Source organism: Stegostoma tigrinum, unplaced genomic scaffold (assembly GCF_030684315.1).
Source record: "Stegostoma tigrinum isolate sSteTig4 unplaced genomic scaffold, sSteTig4.hap1 scaffold_216, whole genome shotgun sequence".
Lineage (NCBI taxonomy): Eukaryota > Metazoa > Chordata > Chondrichthyes > Orectolobiformes > Stegostomatidae > Stegostoma > Stegostoma tigrinum.
The window spans coordinates 7,444-27,746 of NW_026728153.1; the positions used below are offsets into that span (position 1 = coordinate 7,444).

At 47.3% G+C, this 20,303-nt stretch overlaps 1 long non-coding RNA gene across 1 annotated transcript in view; it reads right to left on the reverse strand.

Annotated features, from left to right (window-relative positions):
* Positions 1-1,135: 1,135 nt before the first annotated feature.
* Positions 1,136-20,303, reverse strand: part of LOC132207938 (uncharacterized) — a 159,343-nt gene continuing 140,175 nt past the window's right edge. The window contains exons 6-9 of the long non-coding RNA XR_009444026.1: positions 14,350-14,511; positions 6,995-7,054; positions 5,320-5,484; positions 1,136-1,250 (exon numbers count right to left, since the gene is read on the reverse strand). This is a non-coding gene — a long non-coding RNA (uncharacterized LOC132207938). The remainder of the gene's footprint in view (positions 1,251-5,319; positions 5,485-6,994; positions 7,055-14,349; positions 14,512-20,303) is intronic.

A 20,303-nucleotide genomic window follows, 5' to 3' on the forward strand; every position in this document is an offset into this window, starting at 1 on the left:
CCATTTTAAATCTTCCCTCTCTCATTTTTAACCTATTCCCTCCAGTTTTGGATTCCAGCAACCCGGGGAAAAGATCTTGGCTGTTCGCTCTATCCATGTCCCTCGTAATTGTATAAACTTCTATATGGTCAGCCCTGAACTCCAAAGTTCCAAGAAATAGCTGCCTGTTCAAGCCCACGGTATACCTTCAACCTCCGATGCTCATAACATCCTTGTAGATCTTCTCTGAACCCTTTCAAGTTTACAACAGACAACAATACAGCGCACAACAGGCCCTTCGGCCCTCAATGGTGCGCCGACATCCTTCCTCTCGCAAGGAGACCAAAATCGATTGCGGTATTCCAAAAGCAGCCGAACCAACGTCCTATATGGCTGCTAAGTGATCTCCCAACTCCTATACTCAATGCACTGACCGATAAAGGCGAGCACACCAAATGTCTCCTTCATATCCTTTCTACCGGTGGCTGTACTTTGATGGAACTACGAAACTGCACTCCAGCGTCTCTTTATTAAGCAACACTCCCCACAACCTTCAGTGTATACGTGCTGCCCTGATTTGCCTTTCCAAAATGTAGCACCTCACATTTGTCAAACCTCAACACCATCTGCCATTCCTCAGTTTATTGGCCCTTGTCAATGTCCCATTGTATTCTGAGGTGACCTTCTTGGCTGGCTACTACACCTTCAATCATTGGGAAACTTACTAACCACACCTTCTATTTTCATATCCAAATCATTGCATCACTTCAACTCCCCCTCCCACTCCCTGAATGACATGTCCATCCTGGGCCTCTTCCAGTGTCACAACCAGACCACCCAGAAACTGGAGGAGCAGCACCTCATATTCCGCCTCGGGAGCTTCCAACTCAATAGCCTCAATGTGGACTTGGCCACCCTCAAAATCTCCCCACCCGCCAGCCTCATCCCAAGACGAGTTCCTCCCCTCATCCCCGCCTCCATGACCTGTCCGCCTTCTCTCCCACCTATCCACTCCTCCCACCTCACTGACCAACTCCCACCACTGCTTGGAATTATTCTTCTTTTCACACTTCATCAGCTCGACGTTATTTCTAAAATCTATTTTCCAATTGTTGGAAAAAGTGAGATAAAGAGAAGTAAAAGAAGTTACATTCTTACCACTCGGGAAATCTCTGAATATTCTTCTGTTGAAAGGCCGCCAAGGAACGATGCAATTCTTTTGTCACAAACTCTGTGAGGGAGACATCTTTTTCGGTTCCACTAACTCCACCCTAAGGAAGACAAACCCATGTAACATATCTAGTGACTTAAAACAGACTCTATTGTTGCCCAAGGTGGAGAGCTGGATGAACACAGCAGGTCAAGCAGCATCAGAGAAGCAAGAAAGCTGATGTTTCGGGACGAGACCCGACTTCAGAAAATTGGCGCTGGAGAATCTGAGATAACAAGGTGTAGAGCCGGATGATACTGCTTGGCCTGCTGTGTTCATCCAGCTTTACACCTTCTTATCTCAGATTCTCCAGCATCTGCAGTTCCTACTACCTCTATTGTTGCCCTTTCACTTTACTGAACTAATATGAGCCAGTAGTTTTGTTTAGGCTCGTGTAATCTTACGGTTATTGGCCTGTACAAAATCCTGAATTAATTTTGATTGACTGACGGGAGGAGAGATGAATTTTATAGAAATTTTTGTTTTCTACCAATTTGCAGAGGGCATCGTGGGCGATTGAAGGACAGTGTTATTATCCTCCAGGTCTGTGGACTGCATCGTTACCAACTTGCCTATTTGCATATACATAAAATATTCATTATGTACCAATGAAACATAATAAACCAATATTGCGTACTAAAAACAACGCTCACATATCAATGGAAATTTAAATATTTATCATAGAGTTTGAAGGATTGAATTCAATGATACAAAGCAAAAACCAGTGAAGATGAGGGCAGTTGGTCAGCACTTTTGCCACTAAGTGGAGGTTGGCAATTTGAGGCCACCCAGGAACAAGCAAGCTCTGTCTAACTCCAAGGGCAGCACGGTGGCTCAGTGGTTAGCACTGCTGACTCACAGCGCCAGGGACCCAGGTTCGATCCCACCGTTGGACGATCTTCTGTGCGGAGTTTGTACATTCTGCCCATGCCTGCATGGGTTCCTGCTGGGTGCTCTGGTTTCCTCCCACAGTCCAAAGATGCGCAGGCTCAATGTATGGGCCATGCCAAACTTGCCCATTGTGTTCAGGGATGTGTAGATTAGGTGTGTTAGTCATGGGAAACGTACGGTTACTGAGGAAAGGGTCGGGGGATGAGTCAGGGTGAGACGCTCTTTGGAGGGTGACCGTGGACTTCTTGGGTCAAAAGGGGCTTGTTTCCACACCGTAGGGATTCTATGATATGGAAGTATCTTTTGAAGTGGACATTCGTGGGTGTGCTATAACAGAGACCTTGAAATACTGCACAACAAATATTTGGAACTAGACTGTCAATTCAGACAGAGCATCAAAAAAGGTCATGGAAGTTGTCACTGATATAAAGCAGGATTGATGAAAATCCAGCAGGAAATGGTGTCAAAAGGCACAGTATCTTTTATTCATCTCCAGTTATTTTGTCCAAGGCACTGGATGCTGGCAGGATTGAAACATTTAAGAAATGCTTCACAAATCACATATAAGGACCTGCACATCTTTGAACAATGGGAGGAAACTGCAGCACCTGGCGGAAACCCCTCGCAGACGCGGGGAGGACATGTCAATTCCACACAGATAGTTACCCAAGACTGGAATTTCAATTGGCTCCCCAGTGCATGAGCAGCTCTGACCACTGAGCAACTACCTTGCCCAGAAGGGGTTTTATAAGCGCATACATTATTTCCATTAAGACAGATCCAATCCTCTATGTCCAATCAAAATAACATATTGTAGATATCATGACAACAATCATAAATGATTTTGAACAAGTAAATCAAAAAACTTGAAATAGTTTCCAAGCCTAAATACTAGATATGTTGCAGTTAAGATGAATAGCACAAGTACAAAAAGGCCATATTTTATGTGACGATCGGTAACACTTGAAAACTTGCAACAATTTGTCGCCAGTAGTGCTCTGAAGTGGCTTCATGGTGCACTCCTTCATTCACAGGAATGTAACTCCAAAGATCACAAATTCTCCTTCAATACCGTGTTTTAACAGTGACTGCATCAACCTGTGTTTATGCGCCTGACTGGAAACCCACACAACATGCATAAACAAAAAAAAATCTAAGGTGATAGGAGAAAAAAATGTATGTATGCAACGTCTTTGAAAAGCAATTATTTGTAGCAGCTGCAAGCCCATAAGGAATCTCGTTTCGCAGATTATATTCATTTGCACTGCAGGTCATGCCAGTCAGAATCAGTTTTCGTTTCATGACAGATGACTAAAATGTCCATTACAATGAACTTTGGTTGATCAGAAGATTTTAAGTAAGGGCTATGTCTTGTGTGAGCTGATGGCATTAGGGGATGGAGAAGGTACACTCACTGCTGGCATCTTGACACCATTGAATGAGCAAGCGTGGACGCAAAGGTTGTAACAGGTAACAATTGGACAGGCAATATCTTTTGAGCTCCTTCCCAGCAGGCCTGGAATACTCTAAAGCTGTGCTATTCCCTCACTTCCTCCACCTTACGTACGCTGCCTTTTCTTTTTGACAAGAAGCACCTCTGTACCCGTCATCCAAGGCTCCTTAATCTTACCCCTTCTACCCTGTCTCAGAGGAACAAATTTATACATCACTCGCAACAACTGCTCCTTGAACAGCCTCCACATGTCTGCTGCACCCTTTCTGTGGAACAATTGCTCCCAATCTGTACTTCCCAACTCCTGTCTGACAGCATCATAGTTTCCTTGACCCCAGTGAAATATCTTCCCCTGGTAACTGCTCCTTTCCCTTTCCATGGCGATGGTAAATGGGAGGCTCTTGCGGTCACTGTCGCCAAAGTGTTCTCCCACCACGAGATCTGACACGTGTCCTGGCTCATCCCCAGCACCAAATCCAAAATGGCCTCCTGCCTCGTCGGCCTATCCACATACTGAGTCAGGAAACCCTCCTGAACACAACTGACAAAAATGGCTCCATCCAAACCATCTGCACTAAGGAGGTTTCGATCTATATTGGGAAAGTTGAAGTCACCCATAACAACAACCCTGATACGTTTGCACTTTTCAACAATCTGCCGGCCAATGAGTTCTTCGATCTCCCAACTGCTATTTGGGGTCTGTAGAAAACCCCCAGTGAAGTGACTGCTGCCTTGCTGTTCCGAACTTCCACCCACACTGACTCAGTCGACAAACCTTCCTTGGCAACCTCAGCCCATACAACCGCAGTAGACGAGTCCTCAAAGGTTCTTTCAGCCGCCGTTATACTGTCCTTGACCAACAAAGCCACACCTCCCCCTCTTTTACCACCTTCCCAGTCCTTAATGAAAGATCTAAACCCGAGAACCTGCAACATCCATTCCTGACCCTGCTCTATCCATGCCTCCGAAATGGCCACAACATCGAAGTCCCAGGTACCTATCCAACCTGCAAGCTCACCTACATTATTCCGGATACTCCCGGCATTAAAGTCGTCACACTTCAATCCAGCTTGCTGTCTGCCAGCACACTTCTGTGACAGTGAGGTCCTGACCATGTCCTCCCTATGCTCATCCTCCTGTGTACTAGGACTACACCTCAGTATCCCAACCCCCTTCTGAGCTCGTTTAAATCCAACCGAATGGCACGAGCCAATTTCCCACCCAGGATATTCGTGACATCACAGACCCTGGCACCTGGTAGGCAACACACCAATCGTGAGTCTCTTTCGTTCCCGGCAAATCTTCTATCAGTCCCTCGAACTATTGAGTCCCCAATGACTATCACTCTCTTCCTATCCCCGCTTCCCTTCTGTGCAAGAGGGACAGACTCTGTGCCAGAGACCTGCACCCTACTGCATACCCCTGCTAAGTCATCCCCCGGAACAGTATCCAAAATGGTATAGTTGTTTTTCAGGGGAGCTACTGCAGGGGATTTCAGGGGAACGACCACAGGGGAAGGTTAGTCAAGCTACACCGAGTAAACGTGCATTTTTGGCTGAAGAAACATGTGTTACAATGTGAGCTAATGGAAGAAGCCATGGAGTCAATGCTAAACATTTCGACAATAAGACAACCATTCTTGAAAGCAGCATACAGTGTGAAAAAGAAATGAGCTGCTTTAATATCCACTTAAAATTTATGTGGAATATCAGATGGAATTTTCTTATTGACTCCATTGTGCAATCATGTCAATCTAAAAATGTTAACTGCATTAATTAATACTAACCAGAAACGGACTTTGTAGTAAATGGTTTGACGATTTTCTGTATCTGGAACATCCCTTTTCCTTCTCGAACGAAGATCGTACCAACCTATGGTACCAAACTGTGAGTCAAACGGATGGGACACATAATCTTTCAATTCCTCATCAAAACAGTCTCATCGTATGGTTCTGTGCAATAAAAGAGAAAGAATAAACATGTTTCCCACAATTTTGCTGATGTTTACGAACAGAACGCTCAAATTCAAAAAGTTTGGGCTGGCATGTCTGCTTCCTCCAGCCTGTTTAAACTGTTCCATTCAATGTGAAATTTGTGATAAGTTTTAGCACACAGGTCTATGTGATCTGCGCCACCACCTTCTATTAGTCATACATGCTTTCCCCCTCTTCCTGTAATACATTCTTTGAAGTGTTCAATGAGATTTTGATTTTAAATCTTATTGTCATATTCTTTTGATTCTCAAGCATCAATGAATCTGATGTTGCCGCCATTCCATGCAGTGCACAGCACGTCAAACAGGAGTCTTACTGTTGCCATGAGCACTGAGGTAGTATGGGGTCACAACTGTCTCATAGTTCGGAATGAAATTCTACATATAGGGCTATGAAGAGTCATGCAGTTAATTTTATTTGACATGCAATTTCTTTTCTTCACAAATATGTTGGATTTAAAGTGATCTTCACACTCATTTAAAATGAATTCAATATCCAACCATCTGTAAAACTAGCATATCCAAATTTTAATTTGAGTTCAGTGTTACACAAATATATGACTTTTTTAAAAATTATGTTCGAGTCAACATTAACATTTCATTCCCTGACAACGGGTGAACTTACTTTTAAACTCCAATTTTCCTTCGGTATTGATGGAGAGATGAGCCTTTTTGCAAGCACCGAAAGTCTCCACCAGTTTAAGCTAAAACTTGCGAAACTGTAAGTTTCACAAATATGTTCCTATTAAACACTAATTCCTATTGAAGCAGTATGAGCTAAATTCATTCAACTGGACAGCAAAAACGGTCAAGATTTTAAAAGCAAGCAACTATTTTGAAGTCACTCTTCGAACTAAATTCCATCTTGGTGTGTGAGAGTCCATAGGTTCCTCACTCTCAACGAACCATTCAACTGTCATGCAATTACTGAAACACACAGACAAAAAACATCAACGTTAACAGTCACTAAGATTTTGAGAGTGATTTGGAATTCGTATTCAACACCCCCTGGGGAAAATCTGTTCCAATCTGGATAGTACTCACTTATTACCATCCCACCTACCTTCCCCAGCACCTCCTCCCCCTCCACGCTATTTGTTTCTGAGCTCCCTTCCACCCTCCATTTCTCAGGAAGGGTCCTGACCCAAAACCTCAACTTTCTTGAGCCTCTGATGCTGCCTGCCCTGCTGTGTTCCTCCAGCTCCACAATGTGTTATCTCAGACACCAACATTGGCAGTTCTTACTATCTGGATAACTCATTCTCACCTTGTCACAAGTGATTTATACTCATTATCTTTTCAGATTACGCATGTACATGTATATACATAAATATACATATTGCACTTTTATGCCTGAACCACTAACCGAGAGGATATTTTAAAAGAGTCTCTTCATATCTGCATGAAAGAGAAATCATCAAGGTCATAACTTTCATTTCAGGAACAACTCGAACATTCAAAGTACTCACAGTCAGTGTCCCATTTCCTTCACCAGTCAATTTGATGTGAATCTTTCTTCCAAGTGGAAACTATAACAGCAATTATATTTGAGAATCAAACTCTTCATTGCATCACCAATATTTCCTTGTCTGTTTGAAACGTAAGATAATGAAATAATCATGGACAGATTGGCCAACAGTGTAATTTAATGTGTGTTATGGCAACTCAAAATCACAACCATTGAAGTGATCTTTAAAAAGCTGTTGTTATACAACAGAGCACTTTTGGAGATGCAGTGATGAACATACTTCCTGAGATGCAAATAATATATGCCAAATTAATTCCAAAGAATACCTTTACAATTAAAAAGAAGCTAAAAATCTCTTTACATTGCGAAGCTTGTCAGATTGCTATTAGTCAATGGAAATCGTTCAGAACAATTATTTATTCCCAGATGAAAAGGAAGTGTATACATTTCATGACAACAAAATGTGAGGCTGGATGAACACAGCAGGCCAAGCAGCATCTCAGGAGCACTTTTGTCCTCCTGAGATGCTGCTTGGCCTGCTGTGTTCATCCAGCCTCACATTTTGTTGTCTTGGATTCTCCAGCATCTGCAGTTCCCATTATCTCGTATACATTTCATTTTCACATCTTATCCAAGAGAGAAAAAAAAAACACCTTCATGAATGCATTGTCAAACAAGAAGACTCACAAAAAAAGCCATTTGGCCCATTGAATATTCCTCCATCATTCGGTGAGATCATGGTTGATCTCATTACATTTATCATGACACAGCACTTCCACCAAACCCTCCTTATAGCTAATACATTCCGATCCAAGTAACATCCCGGTAAATCTCTGTTTCTGGGCCATACCTTGTCTTTCTAAATATTTTTTCAGTCATCTGCAAATTTAGCCACAGCACATGCACCTCTTTCCTCCAAGTCATTAATAAACAAGCACAAGAGCTGTGGTTCCTTCAGCGCGACCTCATTTCTTACTGACAAGGCAACCCTGGCATCTCTGTCCATTTGTATCGGAGATAATGGGAACTGCAGATGCTTCAGAATCCAAGAGAACAAAGTGTGGATCAGGATGAACACACAGAAGTAGAAGGGTCTCGGCACAAAACGTCAGCTTTTACGCTCCTGAGATGCTGCTTGGCCTGCTGTGCTCATCCAGCTCCACACTTTGTTATCTCTGCCCATTTGCCTGTTCTTTCTATCGGACATGAATCATTGGCTATTTCGTTCCCAACACTTATCCCCTAACAACCACCTCTCTGTGATACCCAGAGTGATGTATCTGTCAATTTCAATCTGCACCACAAACTCATTCACTTTGTTTCATACACTCCCTGCAATTCAATACAAGATCTTCAGTCTGGCATTTACAGCCACCCTTCTTATCTGCTGCAGCTGAAGTGAGACTCCTGACCATTTCCATACTTTTTGTCCTATTACTTGCTCTGGAAACTTTGCTGAGCACTTACCAGCTTCTAACTTTTTCCACAATTTTCCATGCAACTGAGCTCACCCACTCCACACTTTTTATTTTAACGCCCTAGCCCCAGACCTAGCTCTGTATTTTGCGAGGATACTTGTCCCAATATGATTCTCGTCGAGCCTATAACAACAGAACGACTCCCTCCTTCCCCGTACCGATGCCAATGTCCCATGAATTCAAACACATTTCTGCCAGGCCACCATTTGAACAATGTACATCTATAATTATGTTCACACCGTGCCAAATTGCTCAGATAATAATCCAGAGATTATTACCATTCTGGTTCTGCTTTCTCACCTCAGCACCTCGGTGCTCATAATCCCTCAGGAGAACCTCTTTCCTCTTTCTTCCATATCAATGGTACCTGTGTGGACCACGATAGCTGGATTTCTACTCCTCCCACTTCAAGTTCCTTTGTAGCCGAGATGGAATATCCTGAACCTGGGCACCAGGCAGGCAACACTACTTTCGAGACTCTCGAACCTGGTCACAACGAACAGTGTTCATTCCCCTAACTATACTACCTCTGATTATAACTACATTTCACTTTTTATCCCCTCCTGAATGTCCCACCTATACCACAGTGCTACAGTCAGTTTACTCATCTTCCCTATACCCTGCACTCTCATCCACACAGGAAGAAAGAATCTCAAACCTGTTCGATAAGATCAAAGGCCAAGGTTCCTTCTGCACTACATCCTGGATCCTTCCACCTGCCCTGTTCTTTGTCATTGGCCACTGACTGAGTTTCAGCTAGTTAATCTAAGGTGTGTGACTGCCTCCTGAAGCACAGCATTCCCTGGTAACTCTGCCCCACATGATTTGTTGATTGGTCAAAACTGAGATTCCAGTTCATCAGACGTAAGCTGGAGTATGGGGCCTGACCACTCGCCCGTCATGTAGGTACAAATCATCATCTGGCCTGGCATCTCCATTTCAATTACTTCGATCTTAATTTGATTTGAAAACATTCTGGTCTTTTAGTTTGTAGCCTGTAAATATTTCTCCGATTTACTTTCAATCTGAAAGCTACCGATAATAGATTCTTAAACCAGTAGCGATCACCAACCAATGACCCTGGTTCACCCTCTCGGTCCCTGATTCTGGCTTCAATTCACCCTGTCTCAAAAAAAAATGCTTATGAACTATCAGGCAAAAAAAGCAAGCAAATGGCACCTCTTACACTCTGCACTGACTTACCGCATTGCCACCAAGTTCCCCAAAATATATATTCACTTGGTGCATTTCACTCGAGATGTGATCTCTTCTTCCAGAACATGCAAAGCATACTGATCCATAGCAATATACTATCTTCAAAACCTCAGCTCTTAGCTTATTACTTTTGTGTACATTCTCAATGCTTTCTCCAAGTCCAAACACAACACATTTACTGGTTTTCCTCTGTTAATTCTCCTCCCAAAACTTCCTCCAAAAACCCAAACAAATTAGCCAGACATAATTTCTCTTTCATCAGGCTATGGTGATTCTGTTTGATTAGATTATGATTTTCCAAATGTCCTGCTATTATTTTCTTCATAGTTGATTGCCACACATTTCCAACAATATTAGACTGGTTCGGTTGTAGTTATCTTCTTTTTGCCTCTCTCCTTTTTAAATAGGGACATCACATCAGCATTTTTCCAGCCCTCAGATGCTTCTCGAGAATCTGAACCTTTTTGGGAAATTACAGTCAATGCATATACCGACTCTGAAGCTCATTGTTTAGAATCTTAGAAAGTCAACCATCACGGCGAAGAGTCCAATCTGCTTTCACTCCATTAGATTGTCTACTACCACTTCTCTCATGGTAGTGATGGTGTGGTAGTGATGTGTTTAATTCCTCCCTGTATTCTTTAGTAATAAGGGGATCCTTGAAGTATCTTCCACTGTAAAGGCTACCCTTTTCTCATTGTTGTTGTTCCTTGATTTAAAAATTAACCTGGCCATCTCAGCCGAGCATATAATTAATGGCATGACCTCTAAAACCTTCTCTGCTAAAGTGTTCAATAGATTGCTACAACCTGAAAGAAGTAATTCTTCCCCTAAATTAATTGGCAACCAATTTGAAAATGTGGCCTCTGGTCGTAAAATCTTTCACAATATTAAGGGAGTGCTGCACTGTCACTAGAGGCCCCAAACCCCACCTCTTCCTCCGGTACATTGATGACTGTATCGGTGCCGCCTCTTGCTCCCCAGAGGAGCTCAAACAGTTCATCCACTTCACCAACACCTTCCACCCCAACCTTCAGTTCACCTGGGCCATCTCCAGCACATCCCTCACCTTCCTGGACCTCTCAGTCTCCATTTCAGGCAACCAGCTTGTAACTGATGTCCATTTCAAGCCCACCGACTCCCACAGCTACCCAGAATACACCTCCTCCCACCCACCATCCTGCAAAAATTCCATCCCCTATTCCCAATTCCTCCGCCTCCGCCGCTTCTGCTCCCACGATAAGACATTCCACTCCCGCACATCCCAGATGTCCAAGTTCTTCAAGGACCGCAACTTGCCCCCCACAGTGATCGAGAACGCCCTTGACCGCATCTCCCATATTTCCCGCAACACATCCCTCACACCCCGCCCCCACCACAATCGCCCCAAGAGGATCCCCCTCGTTCTCACACACCACCCCACCAACCTCCGGATACAACGCATCATCCTCTGACACTTCCGCCATCTACAATCCGACCTCACCACCCAAGACATTTTTCCATCCCCACCCCTGTCTGCTTTCCGGAAAGACCACTCTCTCCGTGACTCCCTTGTTCGCTCCACACTGCCGTCCAACCCCACCACACCCGACACTTTCCCCTGCAACCGCAGGAAATGCTACACTTGCCCCCACACCACCTCCCTCACCCCTATCCCAGGCCCCAAGATGACATTCCACATTAAGCAGAGGTTCATCTGCACATCTGCCAATGTGGTATACTGCATCCACTGTACCCGGTGTGGTTTCCTCAACATTGGGGAAACCAAGCGGAGGCTTGGGGACCGCTTTGCAGAACACCTCCGCTCAGTTCGCAACAAACAACTGCACCTCCCAGTCGCAAACCATTTCCACTCCCCCTCCCATTCTTTAGATGACATGGCCATCATGGGCCTCCTGCAGTGCCACAATGATGCCACCCCAAGGTTGCAGGAACAGCAACTCATATTCCACCTGGGAACCCTGCAGCATAATGGTATCAACGTGGATTTCACCAGTTTCAAAATCTCTCCCACCACATCCCTAAACCAGCCCAATTCGTCCCCTCCCCCCACTGCACCACACAACCAGCCCAGCTCTTCCCCTTCACCCACTGCATCCCAAAACCAGTCCAACCTGTCTCTGCCTCCCTAACTTGTTCTTCCTCTCACCCATCCCTTCTCCCACCCCTAGCCGCACCCCCATCTACCTACTAACCTCATCCCACCTCCTTGACCTGTCCGTCTTCCCTGGACTGACCTATCCCCTCCCGACCTCCCCACCTATACTCTCTCCACCTATCTTCTTTTCTCTCCATCTTCAGTCCGCCTCCCCCTCTCTCCCTATTTATTCCAGAACCCTCACCCCATCCCCCTCTCTGATGAAGGGTCTAGGCCCGAAACGTCAGCTTTTGTGCTCCTGAGATGCTGCTTGGCCTGCTGTGTTCATCCAGCCTCACATTTTGTCATCTTGGATTCTCCAGCATCTGCAGTTCCCATTATCTATGGTGATTCTGTTTGATTAGATTCTGATTTTCCAAATGTCCTGCTATTATTTTCTTCATTGTTGATTGCCACATATTTCCAACAATAGATGTTACGTTGTTTCGGTTGTAGTTATCTTCTTTTTGCCTCTCTCCTTTTTAAATAGGTATGTCATATCGGCAGTTTTCCAGCCCTCAGATGCTTCTCTGGAATCTAAACCTTTTTGGGAAATTACAATCAACGCAGACACCGACTCTGAAGCTCATTGTTGAGAATCTTAGAAAGTCAACCATCACGGCAAAGAGTCTAATCTGCTTTCACTCCATTAGATTGTCTACTGCTACTTCTCTAATGGTAGTGATGGAGTGGTAGTGATGTGTTTAATTCCTCCCTGTATTCTTTAGTAATAAGGGGATCCTTGAAGTATCTTCCACTGTAAAGACTACCCCTTTCTCATTATCACTGATAATGGGAAGCTCAGATGCTGGAGAATCCAAGATAACAAAGTGTGAAGCTGGATGAACACAGCAGGCCAAGCAGCATCTCAGGAGCACAAAAGCTGATGTTTCAGGCCTCGACCCTTTTCTCATTATCATTGTTTCTTGATTTAAAAATTAACCTGGCCGTTACAGCCTAGCATATGATTAATGGCATTACCTCTAAAACCTTCTTGGCTAAAGTGTTCAATAGAGTGCTACAACCTGAAAGAAGTAATTCTTCCCTGAATTAATAGGCAACCAATTTGAAAATGTGGCCTCTGGTCGTAAAATCTTTCACAAATGGGAGTAATCCCTACGGATATACACTATCAAGCCTCTTTAGAATCTTACATGTTGAAAAAATAAGATTTTTTCCATCTTATAAACGCCAATGAACGTAGTCCCAGCCTGCCCAACTTTCCTAAGCATAGCAATCCCCTACGCCATTTCCGAAATCAACCCAGTCAACATGAGGTGTATGGCATCCGCGGCATTCGCTCTGTGGCCGTACATGACTTGTCAGTTACCATCCTGCTGCTACGACTCTACTTCTATTTACGATGCAGTCCTCTGTCCATCCGAACAAACTACCCTTGAACACATGGGCTCTTTTCATTTGAGACACCTTCTGAGCTGTACCTTATCAAATGCTTTGTTGAAATCTCAATGTACTACATCAACTGGTGGTCCTTCATCAGTAATGTTTGTTTCCTTCTCAAAGCACTGTAGCAAGTTTGTCAAGTATTATTTCCCCTTTATGAAAGGATGTTAACTCTGTAGGATGTTATAGCACACTAAGTACCCTGTTATTTCATCTTTCATTGCCGGCATGAACATCTACCCAGGTTGACCTAAATTGGCAATACTGGCTTGCTATTTTGTCGAAGTATCTTTGTAATAATGGTGTTATGTTCACAATCTTTCAATCCTCTGAGAATTTTCCACAATCTAAGGATTCTTGGAAGATTATCATCAGTGCCTCCATTGTATCTGTAGCTGCATTGTTCAACATGAGAGGATACAACTCATGATACCCCTTGGATATTTTCTCTACTGATTGGAGTCATGTTTGGAATTCTGTGCAGTGACATTCACTTTTAACAGTTTGCTAAATACTACCAGGAACAGAAATTGTCATCCAGCTGCAACTAAACTAAAGCTTTCAGCACAGAAGGAAGTCTTTCAATTCATTATGAACCTAATAACTCCTGTAAAGGGCAATACAATTTGCCTCAGTCCATAAATGTTCTTCCTCCAACATCCTGAGATGCATCATCTGTATTTCTTCAAATTTACCACAGATTCTGTTTCAATCATCCTTTCAGCAATACGCATGACAACAATTCGGCATTCTTAGTCCCCCTGTAGCCTCCGTTGCACACGTGCATTGTTAGATGATTATTTATTTGTGTGCCTGCTTTTTTGCTCGAATGGATAAAGGTAAATTTCTGTTCTTTTGTCATCAGAGCTATTGCCTCCTCACTCTCATCTTCCTTGTTTTATCCTGTGCTGGAATATTTAATTTGTTGACATATCTGAAATATGTGGTTGAATGGATTGGGTTTTGTAACATTGCATTCCCCACAGACCATCTACCGATACTGTTGCTTGTTCTAACAGTTATTATCTTGCAGAGTGGAAAATGCAGTTTGAAAGCAATGGAACATTATCGATGAAGAAGTTGATGCATAAATTGCTGCGATCTTCCAAACTACAAACTCACCTTCAATTCTTTCTCGGTCAGAGCATTGTGCCGGCGCAAATGAATCGTGTTCTCAATGGGACTTCCAAAACCATGGAATTGAATTTTCATGTTGATTTCTTCTTCCCTCTTCAGAAATGCAAAGTAGTATCGTGATGAAGCTTCCAAGGCGATGATTGTGTCCTTCAATGAACGGAAAAGTGACTCTTAGATTCATGGAAATATTTCACTACTTCTATAAACATGAAAGGCAAACATTCTCCCTGCATATGACCCAGTCTCATTTTATCGTATCTTTCTGATTTTACATGCCACGGGATAATCATTGCAGTGTAACAGAAATGTTGATCATGGAAATTTATCACTGTCTGCATAAATAATGGCAAATTTTCAACATCTTGCAATTGTATGAAGGCTCAGTCTCATCACAACTCGCCTGCTGCACAAAGACATTCTTGCACTGCTTTGAATGTTAGGGCTGAAACAAAACACAATCATGACACAAATGCATCAACACCCCACTTTCAACAGGTTCTGATATCCTTGCCAGGCACTGGAGGGGTTGCGGAGACTGGTGAGTGGATAAAGTCGTTCCTATGTTCAAGCAGGAAAACAGGGACTTTCCAGGAAACTACAGACTGGTGAGTGTCTCATGTCTCAAAGGTATGGGCTAATAAGGGACAGCCAGCATGTAATTATGCGGGGCAGGTTATGTCTTACCAAGTCAGTTGAAGTTTTCAAGGAGGTGACAAGGGTGATCAATTAGGGTAGAACAGTTGATAACATATACGTGGATTTTACGAAGGTTTTCAACAAGGTCCCTCATGGTATGCTCATCCAGAAGATTAAGATCCATGAGATCCGTGGTGACTTGGCCTGCCCATATAAGGCAGACGGTAGCGGTGGAAGGCTAACAAAGAGAACACAGCAGGCCAGGCAGCATCAACAATGTCAGCTTTCCTGTTCCTCTGATGCAGCCTGACCTGCTGCGTTCCTCCAGCTCCACACTTGGTTATCTCTGATTCCAGCATCTACAGTTCTTGCCGTCTCAGTGGTGGAAAGCTGTTTTTCTGGCTGCAGCTCAGTGACGAGTGGTGTTCCGCATCGATGTGACTTCTGCTGTTTGTGATATATGTAAATGACTTGGTTGCAAATGTAGATGGGGGATTAGTAAGTTTGCAGATGATATAAGGACCAGTGGACTTGTGGACAGCATGGAAGGTTGTCAAAGGACACAGCAAGATACAGACCAATTGCAAACACGAGCGGAGAAATGGCCGATGGAATTTAATCTGGGCAGGCATGAGGTGTTGCATTTTAGGAGACCAAGTGTTAAGGAAAGGGATACACAGTTAATGGCAGGACCCCAAACAGCAGTGATGTCCAGAGGGATCTTGGGGTCCTAGACCATAACTCCCTGACAGTAGCCACACAAGTAGATAGGGTGGTCAAGAAGGCATATCGCATGCTTGCCTTTATTCATAGGGGAACTCAGTGCAAGAGTCAGGATGTCACATTGCAGCTTTACAAGACTTTGGTGAGACCACACAGAGTATTGCATTCAATTCTGGCCACCACATTACACTAAGGACGTGCAGGCTTTGGACAGGGTGCAGAAGAGATTTACCAGCATGCTGACTGGAATAGAGGGTATGAACGAGAGGGAGAAGCTGGAAAAACTCTTCGTGTTCTCTGGAGCAGTAGAAGCTGAGGGCAGGCTTGATAGAAGTCTATAAAATTAGGAGATACATAAATACAGCTAACGGTCAGAAAATTTCTCCCCCGGAGTTGAAGTGTCCACTATTAGGGGGCATGCATTTAAGCTGAGAGGGGGGAAGTTCAAAAGAGATGTGAGGGGCAAATATTTCACACTGAGCATGTTAAAAGTGTGGAATACATTGCCCGGGGTGGTAGTGGATGCAGATACGATGAAAGCATTTAAAAGGGACTTTTAGTTAAGTGCACGAATATGCAAGGAATGGAGGACTATGGATCAAGGACAGGCAGAAGGGATTATTTCATTTGTTGTCATGTTTGGCCCAACATGGTGGGCCAAAGGGCACATTCCTGTTGCTGTCGTGTTCCAAGTTTTATGCTCACCTGTGTCATGATTGCAAAAAGTAGGATTGGGAAGAATTTTTGAGAAGCGTTTGTGAACATTATTTCATGTAAGGACAAATGGGATAAGGATTAGGTGACACAGCACAATCAGATCTTGGAGCCCATGATGAATCATAGGGACCTCACAAGCACCAATGATCAGAGGGATCTCAGGATCTTGATGTGCATGCCTGTTGATCCCCCAATGTAATGGACCAGGTCGTTGAAGTGGTTTGGAAGGCAGATTGGATACTTGTCTTTATTAGACTTAATATTAAGTGGTAGAGTTTCAGAATAGGCAGGGTATGTACAACACTGTTGGGCCGAACCAACATTAAGTCAACGATGAGAAAATACAGTGAGACTTGGACAACGATCAGGCTTGGCCTGATAAAGGATAAGTTACATTTGCACCATACAAGTGCTAAGCAGCAATCAGCTCCAACAAGAGAGAATATGACCATATCAAAAAAATTCCATGTCCTTACCCTCACATCATCGTTACATTTATTTTTTTTTGATGTGCAAGTGCAATCCAAGCCATGCAAGGCTACGGGCCAGGTGTTGGAAATGAGGTCAGAACAATTCAGTGCTTGTTCTTGACTGTCACAGAATCTGTCAGCTTATAATGTATTTCTCCTGTATTGTAGACTACTGAGGTGCTTGGCTATCCACTAAACCAAGGTTAACACTGATCTAAAACTAAACTGGGTCAGTTATATAATCAGCAGTAGCCAGGTCCATAGTACAAACCACCCTGCTGTGGGACAGAGTAAGGCAAATCCAAGTGAGCGAACGTGGTTGGAGACTCATTCGTTGGGGGCATAGATTCTGTTGCCACATTTGAGACACAAGGGCCGCGTGTTGCTTCCCTGGTGCCAAGGTCAAGGACATCTCTGAGTGGTTGCAACAAATTCTTAAAGGGGAGGGTGAGCAGCCAGAGGCCACGGGGCACGTTGGTACCAATGACATAGGCCGAAAGAGGGATGACATCCTGCGGACTATGTGCAAGGAGTTAGCAAAGAGGCTGAAAGGCAGGACCGAGAGGGTAATAATTTATGGGTTGCCATGAGTGCCACATGTTAGTGAGCTAAGTCATAGAAAGATAGGTGAGATGAATGCATGGTTAAGGAGCTGGCACAGGGGGCAGGGTTTCCGGTTCATGGATAATTGGGACCGTTTCTGAGCAAGGGGTGACCTGTGTAAGAGAGATGGGAGGCAAGACGCTGTGAGCGGGTCAGGAAGGAGGGGCAAGTCGCTGTGAGCAGGTCAGGGCTGCGGGGGCAAGTCCCTGTCAGCGGGACAGGTCTGCGGGGGCCAGTCCCTGTCAGCGGGAGAGGGCTGCGGGGGTCAGTCCCTGTCAGCGGGAGAGGGCTGCGGGGGCCAGTACCACTGAGCGCGACAGGACTGCAGGGGGCAAATCGCTGTGAGCGGGTCAGGGATCGGGGGCCAGTCCCTCTGAGCGGGTCAGGACTGCAGGGGGCAAATCGCTGTGAGCGGGTCGGGGCTGCGGGGGCCAGCCGCTGTGAGTGGACAGGGCTACGGAGGCCAATCCCTGTGAGCGGGACAGGGCTGCGGGGGCCAGTCCCTGTGAGCGGGTCAGGGCTGCGGGGGGGCAGTCCCTGTGAGCGGGTCAGGGCTGTGGGGGCCAGCCGCTGTGAGAGTGACAGGAATGCAGGGGCCAGTCGCTGTGAGCGGGTCAGGGCTGCGGGGGCCAGTCCCTGTGAGGAGATCAGGGCTGCGGGGGCCAGTCCCTGTCAGCGGGACAGGACTGCAGGGGGCAAATCACTGTGAGCGGGTCAGGACTTCAGGGGGCCAGTCCCTGTAAGCGAGTCATGGCTGCGGGGGCCAGTCCCTGCGAGCGGGTCAGGACTGCGGGGGCCACAGCCTGTGAGCGGGTCAGGGCTGCGGGGGCCAGTAACTGTGAGGGGGTCAGGGGTGCGGGGGAAAATCGCTGTGACCGGGAGAGGGCTGCAGGGGACAGTCCCTGTGAGCAGGTAATGGCTGCGGGGGCCAGTGCCTGTGAGAGGGTCGGGGCTCCGGGGGCCAGTGCTTGTGAGCGGGTCAGGGCTGCGGGTCCAGTCCCTCTGAGCGGGTCAGGGCTGCAGGGGGCCAGCCCCTGTGAGCGGGTCAGGGATGTGGGGGCGAGCCCCTGTGAACGGGTCAGGGCTGCGAGGGCAAGTCCCTGTCAGCGGGACAGGACTGCGGGGTAAATCGCTGTGAGCGGATCAGGGCTGTGGGGGCCAGTCCCTGTGAGCGGGTCAGGACTGCAGGGGGACTGTCCCTGTCAGCGGGACAGGACTGCAGGGGGCAAATCGCTGAGAGCGGGTCAGGGCTGCAGGACCCAGTCCCTGTGTGCGGGTCAGGGCTGCGGGGGCCAGAGCCTGTGAGCGGGTCAGGGCTGCGGGGGGCCAGTCCCTGTGAGCGCGAAAGGACTGCAGGGGGCAAATCACTGCGAGCGGGACAGGGCTGCGGGGGCCAGTTCATGTGAGCGGGTCTGACTGCAGGGGGCCAGTCCCTGTGAGCGGGTCAGGGCTGCGGGGGCCAGTAACTGTGAGGGGGTCAGGGGTGCGGGAGAAAATCGCTGTGACCGGGAGAGGCCTGCGGGGGACAGTCCCTGTGAGCAGGTCATGGCTGCGGAGGCCAGTTCCTGTGAGCGGGTCAGGGCTGCGGGGGCCAGTGCCTGTGAGCGGGTCGGGGCTGCGATGGGCCAGTGCTTGTGAGCGGGTCAGGGCTGCGGGTCCAGTCCCTGTGAGCGGGTCAGGGCTGCAGGGGGCCTGCCCCTGTGAGCGGGTCAGGGATGTGGGGGCGAGCCCCTGTGAGCGGGTCAGGGCAGTGGGGGCCAGTCCCTGTGAGCGGGTCAGGGCTGCGGGGGCCAGACCCTGTGAGAGGGTCAGGGCAGCGGGGGCCAGACCCTGTGAGCGCGAAAGGACTGCAGGGGGAAAATCACTGCGAGCGGGTCAGGGCTGTGGGGCGAACCCCTGTGAGCGGGTCAGGGCTGCGGGGGCCAGTCCCTGTCAGCGGGACAGGTCTGCGGGGGCCAGTCCCTGTCAGCGGGAGAGGGCTGCGGGGGTCAGTCCCTGTCAGCGGGAGAGGGCTGCGGGGGCCAGTACCACTGAGCGCGACACGACTGCAGGGGGCAAATTGCTGTGAGCGGGTCAGGGATAGGGGCCAGTCCCTCTGAGCGGGTCAGGACTGCAGGGGGCAAATCGCTGTGAGCGGGTCGGGGCTGCGGGGGCCAGCCGCTGTGAGTGGACAGGGCTACGGAGGCCAATCCCTGTGAGCGGGACAGGGCTGCGGGGGCCAGTCCCTGTGAGCGGGTCAGGGCTGCGGGGGGGGCAGTCCCTGTGAGCGGGTCAGGGCTGTGGGGGCCAGCCGCTGTGAGAGTGACAGGAATGCAGGGGCCAGTCGCTGTGAGCGGGTCAGGGCTGCAGGGGCCAGTCGCTGTGAGCGGGTCAGGGCTGCGGGGGCCAGTCCCTGTGAGGAGGTCAGGGCTGCGGGGGCCAGTCCCTGTCAGCGGGACAGGACTGCAGGGGGCAAATCCCTGTTAGCGGGTCAGGGCTGCGGGGGCCAGTAACTGTGAGGGGGTCAGGGGTGCGGGGGAAAATCGCTGTGACCGGGAGAGGGCTGCAGGGGACAGTCCCTGTGAGCAGGTAATGGCTGCGGGGGCCAGTGCCTGTGAGAGGGTCGGGGCTGCGGGAGCCAGTGCTTGTGAGCGGGTCAGGGCTGCGGGGGAAAGTCCCTGGGAGCGGGTCAGGGCTGCGAGGGCAAGTCCCTGTCAGCGGGACAGGACTGCGGGGTAAATCGCTGTGAGCGGATCAGGGCTGCGGGGGCCATTCCCTGTCAGCGGGACAGGGCTGCAGGGGGCCAGTCAC